General features: G+C 39.2%; 1 protein-coding gene across 17 annotated transcripts in view; it reads right to left on the bottom strand.

The window, feature by feature from the left end:
• The window catches only part of CTNND2 (catenin delta 2), a 717568-nt gene that overhangs the window by 193925 nt on the left and 505454 nt on the right, over nt 1–18189 (bottom strand). The gene's annotated exons all lie outside the window — the stretch shown is intronic.

Genomic DNA, 18189 nt, shown 5'->3' on the forward strand with positions numbered 1-18189 from the left:
TGGCGGACTACCAAGCATTAGGAAGAATTTCCAGGCAGATGTAGGAAAGAAACCGGCCAGAGCGCTGATACAATTCAGATCTGGCAGTACAGGGCTAGATAGATCGGAGGTTCATCTTATCATCAAGGCAGCTTCCTATGCTTCTATGTATGTGTTATGTATCCAGTGTCACTCAGTTCTCACATCAATAGAAGGAAGATTTAAAATTGTGACATTCTTTTAGAAGTTGTTTGCCTTATTCTAGCAGCTTTAAGATGATTCGACCTAGTACTGAAAAAAAGGCTGAACCCAATGAATCGTGTGCCGTAATGTATTTTGGCCTTCGCTTTACTACTTCTGCTTGAGGCAAGTGTCTGAAATTTCTATTTGGGTGAACAGGAATAAAGCTCTGGACCTCAGTCCCAAGTGGCCACAAGCAGGGCTGGTTGCATATGGCACTTCAGATGTTGCTGAATTCCAATTCATGATAGTCATAGTGCACCTTCAAGAGGTTGATGAACTATTACTCCAATCATAACTCACCAGTTTAGCATTCCTGGTCCTGTTTTAAAGAGCCTCTAATGGGCATAAGGCATCCCCAGCAGGAATAAAGTTATTCATTATCTGAAAGGTTGGGCACCATCCACCAATATTACCAGGTATACATCCACACACACACATACAAATTGAAAGCTGCACACAAAGCTGTTTCATATCCTCAAGGGAAAAAGGAAACTCTGACATGTACTGGAGCACCAAATACATGTTGAAAATATCTGTGGAGCTTAGAGATTAGCTTATGTGACTGCTTTCTGATACAATCACGTATCTTCCCTATATGAGAGACATCAAAATGTCTCACCAAATGTCAGACAGCAGATAAGACAAAAAAGAGAGACAAACTTAATACCCAGATACCAATACTTGATACCAGCAGTAGCAACAATGAAATAATTCTGATTTTTTTTTTTTTGGAAAAAATTCAAATATATTTCACCCAACAACTTTTACATGTAGCAAATTTAAGACCTCAGAACTCAGTATTAGGAACTCAGTACTATTTCAGAACTGCTATACTGAACCTCCACGCTTGTAAACTTATTGACTAAAATCCTGTTGTTTGGTCTAGAGAGCTAGAGTAGAGTATGCTCATTGAATCATTGGAAATTTGCTGAGTCAACTGCTCCATAAATTCAATTGATTCAAATGGGTCTACTCTAGTTGCAACTTATTTTAGCATAGTAAATCACAACTAGAATAGGCCTATTTGTATACAGTGGAACTGCTCTAGTGAGACTTACTATACAACAGGATTTCAGGCAATGTTTGATAAAGTACCGGTATAGTAATTATGAATTATTATGCTCTCTCAACTGGAAGAAAATTTGTTACTTAAAGGAGCTTATAATAAATTTAAAATTATTATATAGTGCACATCTTTTCATTTCAGTCTATTGGTCTCTTCTTAGAAAAAGGTCATCTCTAAGGGTTAGCAAACACAACATAAAATGGATAGATTCGTTTTCATCCAGAGGAATGCAGATTTTTCACAGTTCCAGTGAGCTTCTAAAGATATCAGTAAAAATCAGGAAAGGGCCACATGGTCCCCAAAACAATACAAATGTGGGAACAGGTGAAACCTATATTAAACCACACAAAAAACACACACACAAAAACCAAAAACCAGTCCATGAGCTTTCAATGATAATTCATCTTCTTCAAGCTCTGCACCAAGTTTAAGGCTTGCCATGCTTCTGAGTATCTTGTTTTCCCTAGCTAAACAGAAGCTCTTTGAGTTTCAAAAGAAGGCAGAAAAGGGGGAAAAAAGTTGTTTTTTGTTTTTTTGAAGAGAGATAGGTGATAAATTAATTCCAAACCACTGGCTGCAGAGGGGACTGAATCTTTCCCCCATAGGTCTCTTGCAAACTTCAGACTACAGCTACATTATTTCCATCTAAGAAGTTACACCTGGCCCTCAAAAGTGGCCATGAAACTTTGGGACTTTAATAGAAACATATACTTTTGGAACTACCCATGAGAACTTAATGCACAGCCTGAGGAAGGTGAATTATCAGCGGAAGCTTGCTTCTTATGTTTTTTTGCGGTGGAATAAAGGTATTCCCTGTTCCCGCATTTCTAAAGATTTCTAGCTCTTCGTTAACTCTTCACATTCTCTTTTGTCTTGACCATAAAACCTGAAAGAACTGATGTCCTTGCGGGCTTTACAAATAAAGCAAAAGCACTCCAAGTGAATCTACATACAACCACCCTGCTAAAAATTTCAGTCTTTAGAGAGCTGTATGAAAAGCATTTAAGGGGACGTGGTGGCACGGTGAAAAGCATTTGGCTGCCACACCACTGAGAAATGTCTATCTCCAGAGGTATACCCATCTCACTTTTGTGTTCAGTGTATGTTTTGCACTGCTGGAAGATGTCTTCTATTGCTTTTCTACAAAGCATATTTGTCTAAATCAACATTTGTGCTTGAGCACCCAAATCTACCTGTATGCATTTACTTTTGGAAGCCCTCACACAGTGCTTTGCCTTTTCTCAACATTTTCTCCTAGTCCTAAATTTCCTTTAAATGGTTGAGGGGAAAAAAATTATTCTTTTGAATCTATAATTCTGAAGACAATACTTTCAGAGATTCTCCATTAGTAGATCCACCGTCTCTGTTACAAGTAAACCAGAACTACGTAATGAATGAAAACAGGTTTTGCTACACTTAATCATTATTGCTACATTAAGAAGGATGAAATTAAATCATCACTTTATCTCTTAAAGCTGCTTCTCCTGCCTGGAAGATGATACATCATCTTTAGAATGCTACAATAATGAACAAGAAAACGGCAGAGGATTAGATTAGAGGGATGCTTCCCCTTCTTTCTGCCAATTATCATAGAGGACAATGAAACACTTAATTTCCTTGTGTTGTCTGCAGCTACATAATTGATCTTAGCCCAAGGCAGATCTTTAAAAAGAACCTGATGGGTTTCTGCCATCCTTTCTCTAGTGCCTAACAAGAGTACAGACTCTGGCTGTTTGCCACTGCTTTGACTGCCAGACCCACACTTAATGGGACTGGTGATTTATTCAGCTGGGATAGAACTCTCAGAAGTCTCAGGGTTTCTTCTGATCGCATTCCAACTATCTATAAGGCAGGGGCAACTGATGAACATTTCAAAATTAAACTCCCTTCAGCAAACAGGAGCCTTAAACAACTGCTTTTCCATTGCAAAAATGGGCATAGTCTTTTCCAAAGCTGTCCATTAATGTAATGGGTTTACTTGTTTCAGCAAAGAAAAATAAGCATCCAGGAAAATAGCAAAAAGTTGCATGGAGAAAAATATACACAGACTGATAAACATACTTACGTGCAATATTTTACCTGGGAACAGACAGTGAAAACCATGTATACACTGTATAATTAGTATGTACTTTCATCTTTCAGAATGGCTTCTGCAAACGACGTTAAGAGTCATATTTAAAAACAGACAACTCTCATAGAAGTGAAATATATAATCAAAAATAGAAATCGCAGCACAGAAACATAAGTCCAAATTGTGTACAAGTATTTGCCATGTTTAATAGAATGCAGACATACTGCATCCAAAAACTCAGATCTTGGATTCAAACTGAAGCAATAAGATATAAAAATTTGGAACTTTCTCTTCCTGGATGGCGCCACTGAGCAATACAGAATGAATACAAAGGATAACCCCTCATTTTCATGTGCTCAGCAAAGGCTCCTTTCTCCCTTGACAAGAAAAGGACTGACAGTTTCCTATGCCACGATTCATATTTAGCCCAGTTCTACCATATTTTTTGTTAGGGTGCTATTGAATGTTTGCTCAAATTTTCATCCATAAGAAAAAGGAATTCTTCCTATATGTGATATACTGTATCTCATTAAGGATATAATGAATATTCACAGATGGTCTTGTCTTGGATTTAAAAAGCTGCCTGGACATACTGTTTTAAAAATTAGCAACAACGGCAAGATCTCTTACATAAGACCGGAACTTTTTTTTGTCAGTAGCAGAAGAAACAGTAAAATCATCATCATCATCATCATCATCATCATCATCATCATCATCATCATCATCATCATCATCATCATCATCCCCTTGTCAATAATTCGAAATAAAACTGGATTAGTCAGCCATATTTCAGATCAATCAGGAAAAATCAATCATTTGTTAGACATGGATTATCTAAAATTATATGCAAAAAGCCCCACTGAGATAGAGTCACTGCCAAATACAGTGCACATACTGAGCAAAGATATTCAGATGAAACCTGAACTTGACAAATGTGCAGTTCTCTCTGTACAACTCGGTAAGATCCCAAAACTAGATGGAACAGAGATAAAGATGGTGATATCATAAAATCACTATTAAATGATGATAATTATAAATAGCTTGAAAAACTAGAAGCAGAAAATCTTCTGTATATACTAGTTAAAGACCTGACACCAAGGGGATACATTAAAAGACTGCGGAAATTTTTAAAATTAATATTTAATGGTGGAATTCAATCAAAGTCATAAATACATGGGCAGTTCCAGTAATTAGATACCCAGCTGTAATAATAGGTTGGACTCAAAGTGAATTAGAAAAACTGGATCAAAAATGTGGAAATTAATGAACATGCATCACACATGACATCCCAAAAGGGATGTGGACAGATTATATTTAATGAAGAAAATTGGAGTTCGTGGAATACTACAAATACAACAGACAATAGAGGAAGAAAAAATAAGTCCAAATGATTATATTTAAAGAACCAAAAAATATATACTTAAAGTGGTGAAAATGGAAAATATACAGAAAACAGAAACAAAGGTTGAATATATGAAACAACAATTTGAAGATAAATGGCACTGCATGGACAATATCAGAGAAACACTGATGGAAAACACGATAATAATTGAACTTGGGCATGGCTAAAACTGGTGAGCATCAAGAAAGAATTCAAATCCTTTATCTATGCTGCACAAGAACAAACACTCTAAACTAATGTCATGAAAGCTAAAATTGAAGGAGTAAGTGTAACCACCAGATACTGACTCTGCCAAGAAAAAGATGAAACTGTCACACCTCATTTGTGAATAATCAAAGATTGTGCAAAAGATTACAAAGCTAGATGCAAAAGAATTGCAAAATTAATGCACCAGTCATTAGGTAAAAAAAAGGTAATCTGTCAGTAACCAAGAACCCATGGGAACTTCAGGTAGAGAAGGTGTCAGAAAAGAAAAAGTTGAACATTTGGATTCAGATGGGCAGACACCTTGAGCATAATGCACCAGACATAACAGGAATACAGTGAAGAAATGTCTGGATAATTAGCATCGCAATTCTGGAGGATGTAAGAGATGAAGATAAAGAACTGGAAAAATTAGCAAAATGCAGAGACCTGGCAACAGAAATAACCCACGTGGATGAAACACATTTCAGAGGTTCCATAATCATTGGGGCATTAAGAACAATGCCATGGAATTTAATAAAATCAGCCGCAGATCTCTGAAACAACACCATTAGAGCTGCAAAAAAATGGCAATATCAGAAACAGTATGCATATTACATCAATATTTAACTTCAGTTTTTTATTAGAACTTCCATCTGTTATATAATAACAGTCAAAGAAAGCATATTGTGTTTTAAAATCATAATCAGCGTAATAAATGACAACAACAAAACCTTGTATGGTGCACAAATATGTTTCCTGTATAAGAAACTTGTATTCTGTGTGAATCCTTGTTCTTTATATGAAAGGTTGTATTCTGCATACAACAGGACTTTTTTTAAAAAACAATAAAACAAAAACAAAACAAAAACACTATTCTGAAATTTCACAACGAACTCCCCCCCCCGCCTCCAAAACTAAAATAAAATGGAAAATTGCACACACTTATAACCTTGCCCAGCAAGGACAAAAACATTTTGTTCACAGCCGGAAAAAAGGCACAGCAAGGATTTACATATTTCTCACCTATTATATGTCTGTATGTGACACCCTGGGACACTCGTATATATGGGCTCTGTAACCAAAATTCCTACTTCTAATTCTGAGATGGAATTTTGTGAAGAACAGATCTGAACAACATACACACTTCTTCATCGTCTACCAATATCCTTCTCCTTTTATTTCTCAAGCTCTAAGAACAGAGCATTGTTCAGAGCTGCTCCCACCCCCAGTGAAAGCAAGAAGTAAAATTAATATACCTGAAGGAAACCTCTCCTCCTCTTAGAAAACATTTGAAGCCTGCCACAACTCTGAAGGAGGCAAGATCAACTCTATAACAATTGGCCTCTTCTCCCTTGACCAGAGAAAGGGCTAAACTTTACCACCTGTGCACTGCAATCCTACATACTCTCTTTCTCCTACCACCCCTGCCAAATCCCTGTTATTAATGTTTTCTGAAAACCAAGGGAGTTACTAATTACTTGTGTAGTGGCCCTTAAGAACTGCTTTAATTTTATTCAAACAGAATTCCACCAGCATTAAAATTAGCTAATATTTAGAGTTCAAATGTATATAAGTGAGGAACATATAATTCTGATGCAAACAATCCATCATTTCACTTGTATAGTTGCATGGGCTGTAGGTGGTGGACTGCATATCTGATTGTCCCCCGTGTAAAATGCTCCCTTCTTACCTTAAGTATGTCAGAGACAAAGGTTCAAGCCCAGCCACCATCACAAAATTCCAATTTCCACACATGATGAACAATCACGTAAACAATGCAGTATAATTCACTAACTTGAAATTGAGAAACCTGCCAACCTCTGTGCATTGGCACTTGTAAGGACATCGGCATTTATAAGTTTGATTATTTCAGTGGAATCAAAGGATTAATCTAACACGGCTGATATCTTGTACCTTAACTGCCTTTCATCACAAGTTATAAAAAAAGCATCTCCTTTAAACAGCAGGTGTTATTCTACAGATGTTAATAACAGCATTACTGATAAAGATACTGTAGTTAGCTGCTAATGACACAGAAGAAGTAAACATCATTTGAAAATTATTGAAATATCATGTTTCTACGTAGACTACTGCCTTAAATATGTATTGAAAGAAGCTATTAAATCAGCTAAGGAGAAAACCCATAAAAAGTTCCTCCTGATACAGCTCTCCAGCTGTTAACATGGATTTTTTCGCAATATTATTCAGTAAAATGTTGTTACCCCATCTGAAGAAATTGGAATGGGACTCTTTAATCAACAGTTTATAGAAATGTATGGGAAAATGATGGCATGCCAGCTGCTGAGAGCCGAGAGAGAACATGTAGCAATAATGTTCTAAGGAATTGCTTATTATTTCTTATATATAACTGCTTCATATTAGAAGCAATATAAAGAATGTAGTGAAGGGAACAAAATGCACATTATAGGGCATATCCAGGGTCTGAAGTACATGTAGTGGCCACTTTGATGAACCTAGGTGGTCAGTGCTTGGGTGTGAGACTCCTTGTGAATCCTGCATATCACTCCCTGACTTTCATGAAAGGAGAAATGTAGTAGATACAGAAGCACCAAGATACTGACCTAGGAGTATACGTAAGAAAGAGGGGCCCAGAACATCCTTTAGGGGTCAGGGAAGAGAAGAAAATATTTGTGCTTATCCTAGGATGGAATATTCCCCTTGAACAACGACTTTTTGTTTTATGCACTTAAGAGTTTTTCCAGTGAAGGCAGGTGATTCCAGTTTTCCAGGCGCTTTTAGATGGGACTTTACAGGAGCTATTCAAGGTGCCAGATCCTATTCCTCCCACCTCCACAAAACATTCAGCATCTTTGATAGCTCATTTAATGTTCAGATCACCAGCTGCCTCCGAATCTCTCTCTTATTCCTTGCCTTCTTTCCACTCTCAATCTCATTTCAAACTCATAGGGGGGCATGTCTTTTTTTTTTTTTTTTGCTAGACTTCAAAGTGTCTGATACATTAATGGCACTATATAAACTACCAACCAAGCCTAGGTTCAAGGGAGCAAAGTGAATTCAACAGTATAAATTAAACTGGACTGAAATTCAAAATGAGAGGCAACTTGTGAGAAGTGTGAAAAGCAGTAACAGGACAAATTCTGTCCCTATGGCTGCTGTAAAAAAAAGATATGGATTACAGATCAGAGTGAAACTGAATAGATTTCTTCTTTTTCTTCATTTCAGAGAGTGATTGTATATAGAAACTGTGCAATTTGGATGGGACATATACATTGGATGTACATATTAGTGACTGAGGATGACAGATTAGCTTCTACTTTTATCTGCACAAGTATATTACAAGACTAGGTTAAATAATCAGTTGCCATCTGAGAAACATAAGCAACACTGCTTTATACCAGAAGTGAGAAACAAATAAGAAGTTGGTGGCGGTACTTATTTGAAAGAAATTTCTCATTCACCACACAAGGTGGGATAGGACTAGAGCAGTGGTTCCCAACCTTGGGTAACCCAGATGTTCTTAGACTGCAACTCCCAGCAAATTTCACCACTAGCTGTGTTGGTTGGGGTTTCTGGGAGCTGCAATCCAAGAACATCTGGGTTACCCAAGGTTGGGAACCACTGGATTAGAGGATAGGCCAGCCATTTCCTCTATGTCACTTGTTCTCTCTGCCTCTCTCATTGCCACCACCTTCTTTTATCCCCCTTCTCTTTAATCTTCCTGTGTGGCTATCAGACTCTCCCTCAAAAACCTATCGGTGACAAATGGGGCTTTTTTCAATCCCTAATTGCACACTGGAAGAGGGACTGCAAGGGATCACAGTATGTGGGAATGACAGGGGTGACTCTCCTGCCATGCACAAAGGGTCCAGGACTCACTGCAGTACAGGAGTGTGCTCAGGACACAGGCTTTATAGACCTGGATCTTGGCTTCTTATTGAGCCATACTCTCTTTGTGAGTCTAGAGAACATGGTAGCTGCTTTGCCAATGCCTTTATCCAGCTCGACATCTAGAGAGAGGGTGTCAGAGATAGTTGAGCCAAGGTACACAAAGTCATGAACAACCTCCAATTCTTGTGTGGAGATGGTAATAGAGGGAGGTGAGTCCACGCCCTGGCTCATGACTTGTGTTTTCTTCAGGCTGATTGTTAGCCCAAAGTCTTGGCAGGCTTTGCTAAAATGATTCATGAGTTGTTGGAGGTCTTCAGCAGAGTGGGCAACAATGGCTGCGTCATCTGCGAAGAGGAAGTCCCGCATGCATTTCAGTTGGACTTTGGTCTTTGCTCTCAGTCTAGAGAGATTAAAGAGTTTTCCGTCTTATCTAGCCTGGAGATAGACACCTTCTGTTGCAGTTCCAAAGGCATGCTTCAGCATGACAGCAAAAAAGATCCCAAAAAGGGTTGGTGCAAGGACACAGCCCTGTTTCACTCTGCTTCGGATGTCAAAGGGATGTTGAGCCGTCAAAAACTACATTGCCTTTCATTCCCTCATGGAAGGATCTGATGATGTTAAGGAGACGAGGTGGACATCCAGTCTTGGGAAGTATTTTAAAAAGGCCGTCCCTGCTAACCAAGTCAAATGTTTTTGTGAGGTCTACGAAGGCCACTAAAAGTGGCTGTTGTTGTTCCCTGCACTTCTCTTGCAACTGTCGGAGGGCGAATACCATGTCATTGGTGGATCTATTAGCTCGAAATCCACACTGTGATTCTGGATAGACTCTGTCTGCAAGCACCTGGAGCCTCTTCAGCACAACACGGGCAAGCAGCTTCCCTACAACGCTAAGAAGAGAGATGCCACGGTAGTTATTGCAGTCGCCCCTGTCTCCTTTGTTCTTGTACAATGTGACAATGTTTGCATCCTTCATGTCCTGTGGTACTCCACCTTCCCTCCAGCAGAGACAAAAGACTTCATACAGTTCGGTGATGATGATCTACTTACAGCATTTCAGCACTTCAACAGGGATGTTGTCCCTTCCAGGTGCCTTGCCGGAGGCGAGGGAATCCAAGGCTGCTTTTATTTCTGCTAAGGTATGGTCGCTGTCCAGCTCTTCCAAGACAGGCAGGCACTCAATGTTATTTAATGCTTCTTCAGTTACTACATTCTGTCTGGAATATAGCTCGGAGTATTGCTGTACCCAGCGTTCCATCTGCTGTGCTCGGTCCTGGATGATCACACCAGCAGCAGACTTCAAGGGAGCAGATTTCTTCTGCATTGCACTTAAAGCCTGCTTGATACCGTCATACATTCCTTTAATGTTACCTGTGTCTGCTGCTATCTGTATCTGAAAGCAGAGCTGAAGCCAATAATCATTGGAGCATCTCCTGGCAGCCTGTTGGACTCGGCTACAAGCAGCTCGAAGAGCTTGCAAGTTGTACTCGCTAGGACAGGCTTTGTATGCTGTTAGAGCCCTTCTCTTATCCTCAATGGCTGGCATTAACTCCTCTGAGTGGGCTTCGAACCAGTCAGCCATCTTTTTGGGCTTCTTGCCAAAGGTGGACAAGGCGGTGTTGTACACAGCGTTCTTGAAATGTTCCCATCGTTCAGATGCATTTACATTAGCCGGACCTGGAAGGGTTTCCTCAAGTGCTTGGGCCCTGCTGATGAGTGGAGCTGCAGAGACAGGATTCTTTCATTCCCCACAGTAGGTGGAACAATGCATCTCAGTATTTCTGACTGCAAAGCCAACACCATATTCCCTGGTCTCATTCGATGGTTTTCCCTGCCAGAAGAATGTGAAGTTTTTTTTCTTTGACAGATCCTGGCAGTCTTGTCTCTTGCAGGGCACCAATGTCCATCTGCAGTCTACTCAGTTCCATGTCAATGACAGCTGTCTTGCGCACATCATCTATTTCTTGCAGGTGATTGGGAAAGCCGTAGTCAGAAAAGCCAGGGGTCATTGTCCGTACATTCCAGGTGCCCAGCTTTAGGGCAGAAGTTTTCTACGATTGTTGCATGGTGCACGGTTATCGATCTGCTTGTCGGGTTTCACCCTAAACCCCACACACCCCGTGAAGTTAACAGACCGTGGAGAGGTAGCACCTTACTGGCTGGGGGCTGCCCAGCTTAAGGCGGGCGGTATCTACTTAGTGAGGTGCAATGACCTCTCCCACCGTCAGAAGTAGCCCCTGGCGTCATGCTCTACGCCAATTGAGCAAAGACTTATAACCGGTAACTGCTACTTCTCGTGTTGTTTTGACGCTGTATGCAAAGCTGGAGTGTCCTCTCCAGAGCACGAAGCCTGGGTAAAATAATATGGAGGATAGACTGTTACCCAAGCAGCAAATCCCCCCTCTCCACATTGCAGAAATAGTCCAGTGGAAAGGCAAGAGCCAATGCAACTGGTTCCGGTGACGTCGCAGGAGTTGGCAGAACGACGTGAGCTGCCTCCAGGACTCCGGCTCCGGATTTTGCCTCGAGGTTATCTCCTGAAGCCTTTTCCATGAGTGGATATAGCCACAAGGCAGTGGAGGTTTGAAATTGGAGTTTTCCTTCTCCTACATGGGCTGCCTTCCAGGGCCGACGAGCCCCACCTACCTGGCCTGATCTCTAATAGTGTGGAAGTATGATCTGACCTTTAAAAGTATACTCCCCTCAGGTGTACGAGATGTTAGTTGTTTTTCCTATTTACCAAATTTGGGTAAAAAGTAGGATTAGAGAGTTTCACGTGCCGTTAGACACACTCTCCTGCTCATCCTCCTTTAGAGCTGAAACTCTGCCTTCCCTCAGGCGATTTCTAAGACTAAATGGCTGAGTATATTTACCACACAGTGTGAAGGAGGGTTTTTCCTGAATTGGTATTGTGCCAAAATTATCTGATACTTCGTAAGTGAAGGGATTTCATGCTGAGACAAAACCCGCAGCCCAATCAGGCGGCCTGTAAAGGATTCCAGGACCTGCACATAAGAAAAAAATGACTCATCTGACAGAAACATGACCATTTTGTGAGCAGTAAACCCTGACAATGGGTTTACTGCTCACAAAATGACATCACTCCTCCTTCTGAATGTGTATATATTTATTATCCCATAGCCCACTTCAACCACCACATTTTGCTTTTTCCCTGGGCACAAAAATGGACTGGACAAGATCCTTCAAGCCTAGTTCTCACAAACCTGAGGCACCTTTAGTAGTATATGGTTCATCTGTCCAGATGAATGGTGATCATTCTGTTTCAGAGGGGGCTGCACTGCCTCTGAAAGATCACATGTACAGTTCCACTCTATGTTTAGCCTCCGTTTGAAGTGTTAACATTAACCTTTAACTAGAGATGGGGGTATTTGTATATGAATACCCCCCGCACAGGTGGACATAATGAGGGTCCAGCTCCCTGGGGCCGGACTGTCCACTCACCTTCTGCTGCCGCTGCGGGCTCCACACTCCCTTCCTATCGCTCCAGAGCACCTGGTCAGCAAGCCACTCTTCGACCTAGCAGCGAGGTTCATCGTTCCACCTTCTGCCAGGCGTGGCTGATTGACTGCGAGTGATAGGAAGGGAGTGCAGAGCCTGTGGCAACAGTGGAAGGTGAGTGGACCCTCATTATGTCCACCTGTGCAGTAGTTGTATTCATATACAAATACCCCCAAGCCTAACTCAACAGGCCAATGAAGGTGGCACACATCACGTGAGATCAGATGGAGAAGGAACAGGTGTGAAAGAGATGGGATGGGACTGTAGTCAAGAGTAAAGAATGTAGCATCTTATCAGCTCTGAGCTCAATAGCAATGCTACTCTACCGAAGGCTAGATCTGAATTGAGACCTTCTATTCTTCCTAGGAAGCTGATAACAGCTAGACTCAATGTTTATAATTTTATACTTCCTAAACTACATTCAAAGTGTGTATGTATGTGTGTTTCTTTGTAAAATATATTAAAACCATACTCAGATCTGAAGGTGCTGAGAGGTACAGCACATTGGCTTCACATCACTTGCCATGCACCACTTGATGCCTCAGAACTTACAGCCTTAGGAGGTTGTTGGGCCATTTTTGCAGAGATTTTGCGGTCATGAACAGTTTGTATCTGACTTATATATTCCAAGTGAAGATAATCTAAGATCTTTTTAATATGTAGAAGTAAAAAAAAAAACAGCTAAAATGTGAGCAGGAAAGCTTTTTAAAATGCTTGGACATATGCATGTTCTTAATGGTGGAAAGAATCATTCCCTATCTGCCATGCAACCTTTGGGGAAATATGTGAATGGAATATACCTGCCTATACCTTTCTCAAATAATCAAGCATGAATGTATGCAGATTTGTAAGAGAAAGCAAGGTAGGCATAGCTGTTTCTTTTTCTTTTTTACAGAATAGGTATTTTAGAAAATCTTCCAGGCCTTAGATACAAGTTCCTATATCCAAAATTGTTTGGTGAACAATATTATTGTACAGTGGTGCCTCGCTACACAGTTACCCTGCATGACGGTTTTTTTGCTAAAAACTGACTTTTTGCAGTCGCTATAACGATTCGCAAAACAGTGACTCCTATGGGGGAATTTCGCTGGACAATGTTTGGTCCCTGCTTCACAAACTGATTTTTGCTAGACGATGATTTGCTTTTTGCTAGACAATGATTTCGCTAGACGGCGATTTCAGTGGAACGGATTATCATCGTCTAGCGAGGCACCACTGTATCAGAAAAATCACTAAATGCTACCCTACAGATCTTCAAAATGTATCAATAAAATATTAGTACATCTGACGTCACATATAGTTTCCTTAATTTGTTCATTGCAGAAACTCTACTGAAAATGCAGGTTGCACATTCCTATTTGTTTCCGACAGCTTCTTGTTAATTTATTACATACCAGTTTCTTTCACAGGACTTTCAAACTTAATGAGACTTTAGATTTCATGTAACCTAAAGGAAACAACTCAAGAAGGTTAACAGGTGGTGTGTTTTTTTTTATCCTCTATGCTTGCAGCATGTTTTAGAAGCTTGTTTTCTACCATGCTATTCTACAGGAAGCAGAATTAGCAAATGAATGGAACAGAAGTATAAATTTATACTGTAGTTTCTTAAATTCAGTCTTTGGAGATCTTTTAAAAAAACACCATTACACTGTTAGTACTAAGTTAGCAAGTTGTCATTTTTGCAAGAGATTCAGATGCCACACATAACACCAGTGGAGTCTCACTGCTTTCAAGTTCTCAACCCCATTTGATAATATTTTCAATCCAATTCCATCTTGTTTGCTTATCTCCTTCCAAGGGACCATTCACAGAGCACATCTCACCATCAAAGAAAGAGGCTCAGTAACAAAGTTGCAGCAAAAAAGGGATTGGCCTTTATTTAAAAATGGGGATATTTATGAAAAATATGGTATATGAAAAAGCTAAACAGATACAAAAAAAAAAGGCTTTAAAGTGCATCAGATCTTACGGAGCATCAGAAAACTAATAATTCATAATAAATTAGTTAGTTAAAACAAATCAATAAAGAAACTGAAAAAAATAGTTACTATAAGGCAAATCTGTCTACATCCTATCTTGTAAACTGAAAAATGCTACATAGAAGAAAGAAATGGAATCAAACACTATACATTCATTTCACTAGCAAATGAAAAACATACCTTTTGAAGAGTTGGCATTAAACTAGCTAAAAGTTTAACGAGAAACTTTGCAGCATTTTATTCAGTGATTAGCTTTTCCATTTATATTTATATATTTTAACCCTGCTTTTTATCAGGGAAAACACACAAGAAACAGTGTCTGTTTTATAATATAGCAGAGCAGGTTTTTCACTTATAGAGATCACACCTATGTAACTTCTAAAGCATCAAGTTAAATGCTGCCTACTATGCATATATGGAAATTTGATAAGACTTCTCTCTCTCTTTTTTCTTTCAGTCTGCTGCAGAGCCTCGTGGCGCAGTGGTTAAAACGCTGTACTGCAGCTAAAACTGTGCTCATGACCAGGGGTTCAAATCCCAGGTAGCCGGCTCAAGGTTGACTCAGCCTTCCATCCTTCCGAGGTCGGTAAAATGAGTACCCAGCTTGCTGGGGGGGCAATGTGTAGCCTGTATAATGAAATTGTAAACCGCCCGGAGAGTGCTTGTAGCACTATGGGGCGGTATATAAGTCAAAATAAATAAATAAAAATAAAATAAAAAAAGACACATCCATGTATGGGAGGGCAGAGGTTGTGTGCATTTTTGCCATTTCACCTGCTTTTGGCCTGCTGGATTGCAGAATGTATAAAACAGAATGGTTGCCGGTGATACAGATTTTCCCAGTCTGTGTATATGCATTAAGAACAATTTTATGTCACACTTTATGCATCATAAGACCCTTGCAAATAAGTCCACAAGCATTACCAGTCCACAAGTATTTTACTGACTGCCTATGTTTGATAACACATGGTGAGGCAGAAGACTGGATAAAATCAATACTTTCTTCCCAGAGGCAACCATGAAAATTATAAACCGTATTATCTTGGAAGAGTATCAGTCCACACATTAAAAAAAAGTTACCCATAAAGAATTCCTGTGGAAGGGCAGTGGACTGGAGAATAAATAAATTTTTCAAGTGAGAAATGCCTTATGTCTTATAGGGTCAAATCAGGCACTCACATAGAAAAAACTATGAGTCCCATAATAACTCCACACAGATTTAAAAATAAAGGGAGGAAAAGGAAAAAGACTGCAAACCAGTTCAATGAAAATTAAGGTTAGGCATAAATTTTTGTGATAGTGATTTTTTTTTCAGGAACATAAACACTTCTCTTTCTTTCCACAGATCTACTTGAAATATAATGTTTATTGTCACTTTCTCAAACCACTATACTAGCATAGTTTAATGCAGATGACCTTCCTAGTACATGCTTTGCTCAACAGACAAAAAAAAAGTTTTAATATCAAAGCAGACAAAACCATATAAAATTAAATATGGACAAAGACTATGTGAAAAGAGAAGCAGTTCGTGTGCACATGCATGCATGCACACAAATTTTAAGATCTGCAACACTGTATCTGGGAACCTAATAATGATTGATAGTTTTCAATATTTTCAGCAAGGTCTCTTGAAGAACTTGAATTTGGGGGCTCTAACATTTCCATCTCCTTCCCTCCTACATCTTCTTCAAACGACATTTTCTTCCACTAGAATAAATGAAGTATGACTCTCAAAGTGTCTCAAGGGTATTTCACCAAGGCAGTTATGACATTACCTGGTTGTCTTGACAGAAGACAGCTCACTGAATGCCAACATCCATGGCAAAAGAATTCTAACATCCATGGTTTACATGGGAAGAATCCAGCCTATTTTTCTACTTACAAATCTTTACAAATATGTAGGAAAGACTCCCTATAATCCAAAGACCCTGTCCAGACCAGTTTGCCCTAGATGATCGAATGGTTCAAAGGATAGCTATAAAAATGCTGTATTTGATTCTCCCCATGTTTTACTACCAGTACACAATTAATTATCTGTTGTACACTTTTTAATTGCATTTTGTATATTGTAACCGTATAATATGTTTTATGAACTGGTTGTACACTTTTTAAACTGCATTTTGTATATTTTAAACACATATGTTTTATGAACTGGTTGTACATTTTTAAACTACCTTTTTTTATATTTTAGACACATAGTATGTTTTATGAACTGGTCATCCGACCATAATAAATAAATAAATTCATTCATTCAATCAATCTATTTTTAGAAGATTCTTTTTTAACAAATCTCTTCATACAAATAAAGCACATGGAAAAATGTACAGTACAGTACTTAAAAAAAAGATTATAGATTGTTACAGCGGCCAAAATCCTGTTCATTGCCACATTACTCTCAAGTAGCACAGATTGTGCAATTTGATTGCACAACTGTTGCATAGTCCTTGTTCTGAACAACTGCACCATGCTCTGGAAGAAATGCTTCATAAATTGTCCTTCCACCATGGCATTACTGCAGCTCTTATGGGTGTAACATTGAGTTCTGCCTCCACAGCTACTCAAGAGGATTTTAGACAATAACTTCTCACAAATGTCATACTGTACTGGATAAGAGACAACAAGTTTAAAAAATCCATAACATTAGTAATTAGAGGCCTAGGTTTTGCCTAAATAATACTGATACTAATTGCTCCCAAAGGTAACCTCTCTTGCCCTGTTACCTTAAACGTAAGATACAATAAAGGCTTTAATTTGATTCTACAAAGTTCAGAGAGGCTGTAAAATTAGGACGCATAACTGAGCTGAATATTTTACAGTAAACATTTCAAGCACAAAAGCAACTTTCAGAGGATCCAAAACACTAGACAAAGAATGCTATTTTCTTGCATCTACATGAAAGGAACTTACACCAGGGCTGTCAAATTGTTGTAAGGCAAATGTTGAAATGGCTCACATATCTGCCCATTGGAGGGAGTGTTGCAGTCTCGATTAACACATGACTCCAGAGACACAAAATGATACAAGACATGTAATAATAATTATATGCTGTCAAGTCAATTCTGACTTATGACAACTTTTTCCAAGGTTTTCTTGGTAGAAAATACTCAGAAGTGGTTTACCATTCCCTCCTTCTGGGGGCATCTTGGATTGTGCAGCTTGCCCAAAGCCACACAGGCTGGCTGTTCCAGGATGGGAAGCTGAATTCCCAACCTCTGGCTCCACAGTCAGATACCTAACTCAATGAATTATCCAGCCAACAAGCTGCACAGTCCCAGGGTGTCCCGAGAAGAAGGAAATGGTAAATCACCTTTGAGAACTCTCTACCTAGAAAACCCTAAAAAGGGTTGCCATAAGTCAGAATTGAGTTGACGGCACAAATTATACTGAGACATGTACACAACGGGTTTTCAGGGCCTCTTACAGAAGGTAGAGCCAATCTAAAAAAGTCCTTGGGAGTGGAAGATTATTTTTTCAGCCTTTAACTCAAACTCTTTCAGATGTATTTTCAACATATATCAGAGAAGGGACACTATTCTGGCTTCCAACCAACATCCATTTATTCTAAGACTGGACTAAACTCAAATCAAGATTCTCATCCCATCTTTCCTGTGCACACATGAAAACACTTCATAACATAGTCTAGTCAATTGCATGCAGTTATGTAATGTCCTCACCAGCATTTCAAGAAACTGTAATAGCTTGTTTATGGAATTAATGTTTGCAAATCTAGTGGTTGGTTGGTTGGTTTGAACTATATACCCCTGTTAGTATGATGCACTATTCTGGGCAGTTTAAAGCATGATAAAATAAACAGATATGGAATAATAACATTATAAATAAACAGACAAAAAAATAAATGGCACCAAGAGGTGTATAA

Source organism: Pogona vitticeps, chromosome 4, assembly GCF_051106095.1.
Source record: "Pogona vitticeps strain Pit_001003342236 chromosome 4, PviZW2.1, whole genome shotgun sequence".
NCBI lineage: Eukaryota > Metazoa > Chordata > Lepidosauria > Squamata > Agamidae > Pogona > Pogona vitticeps.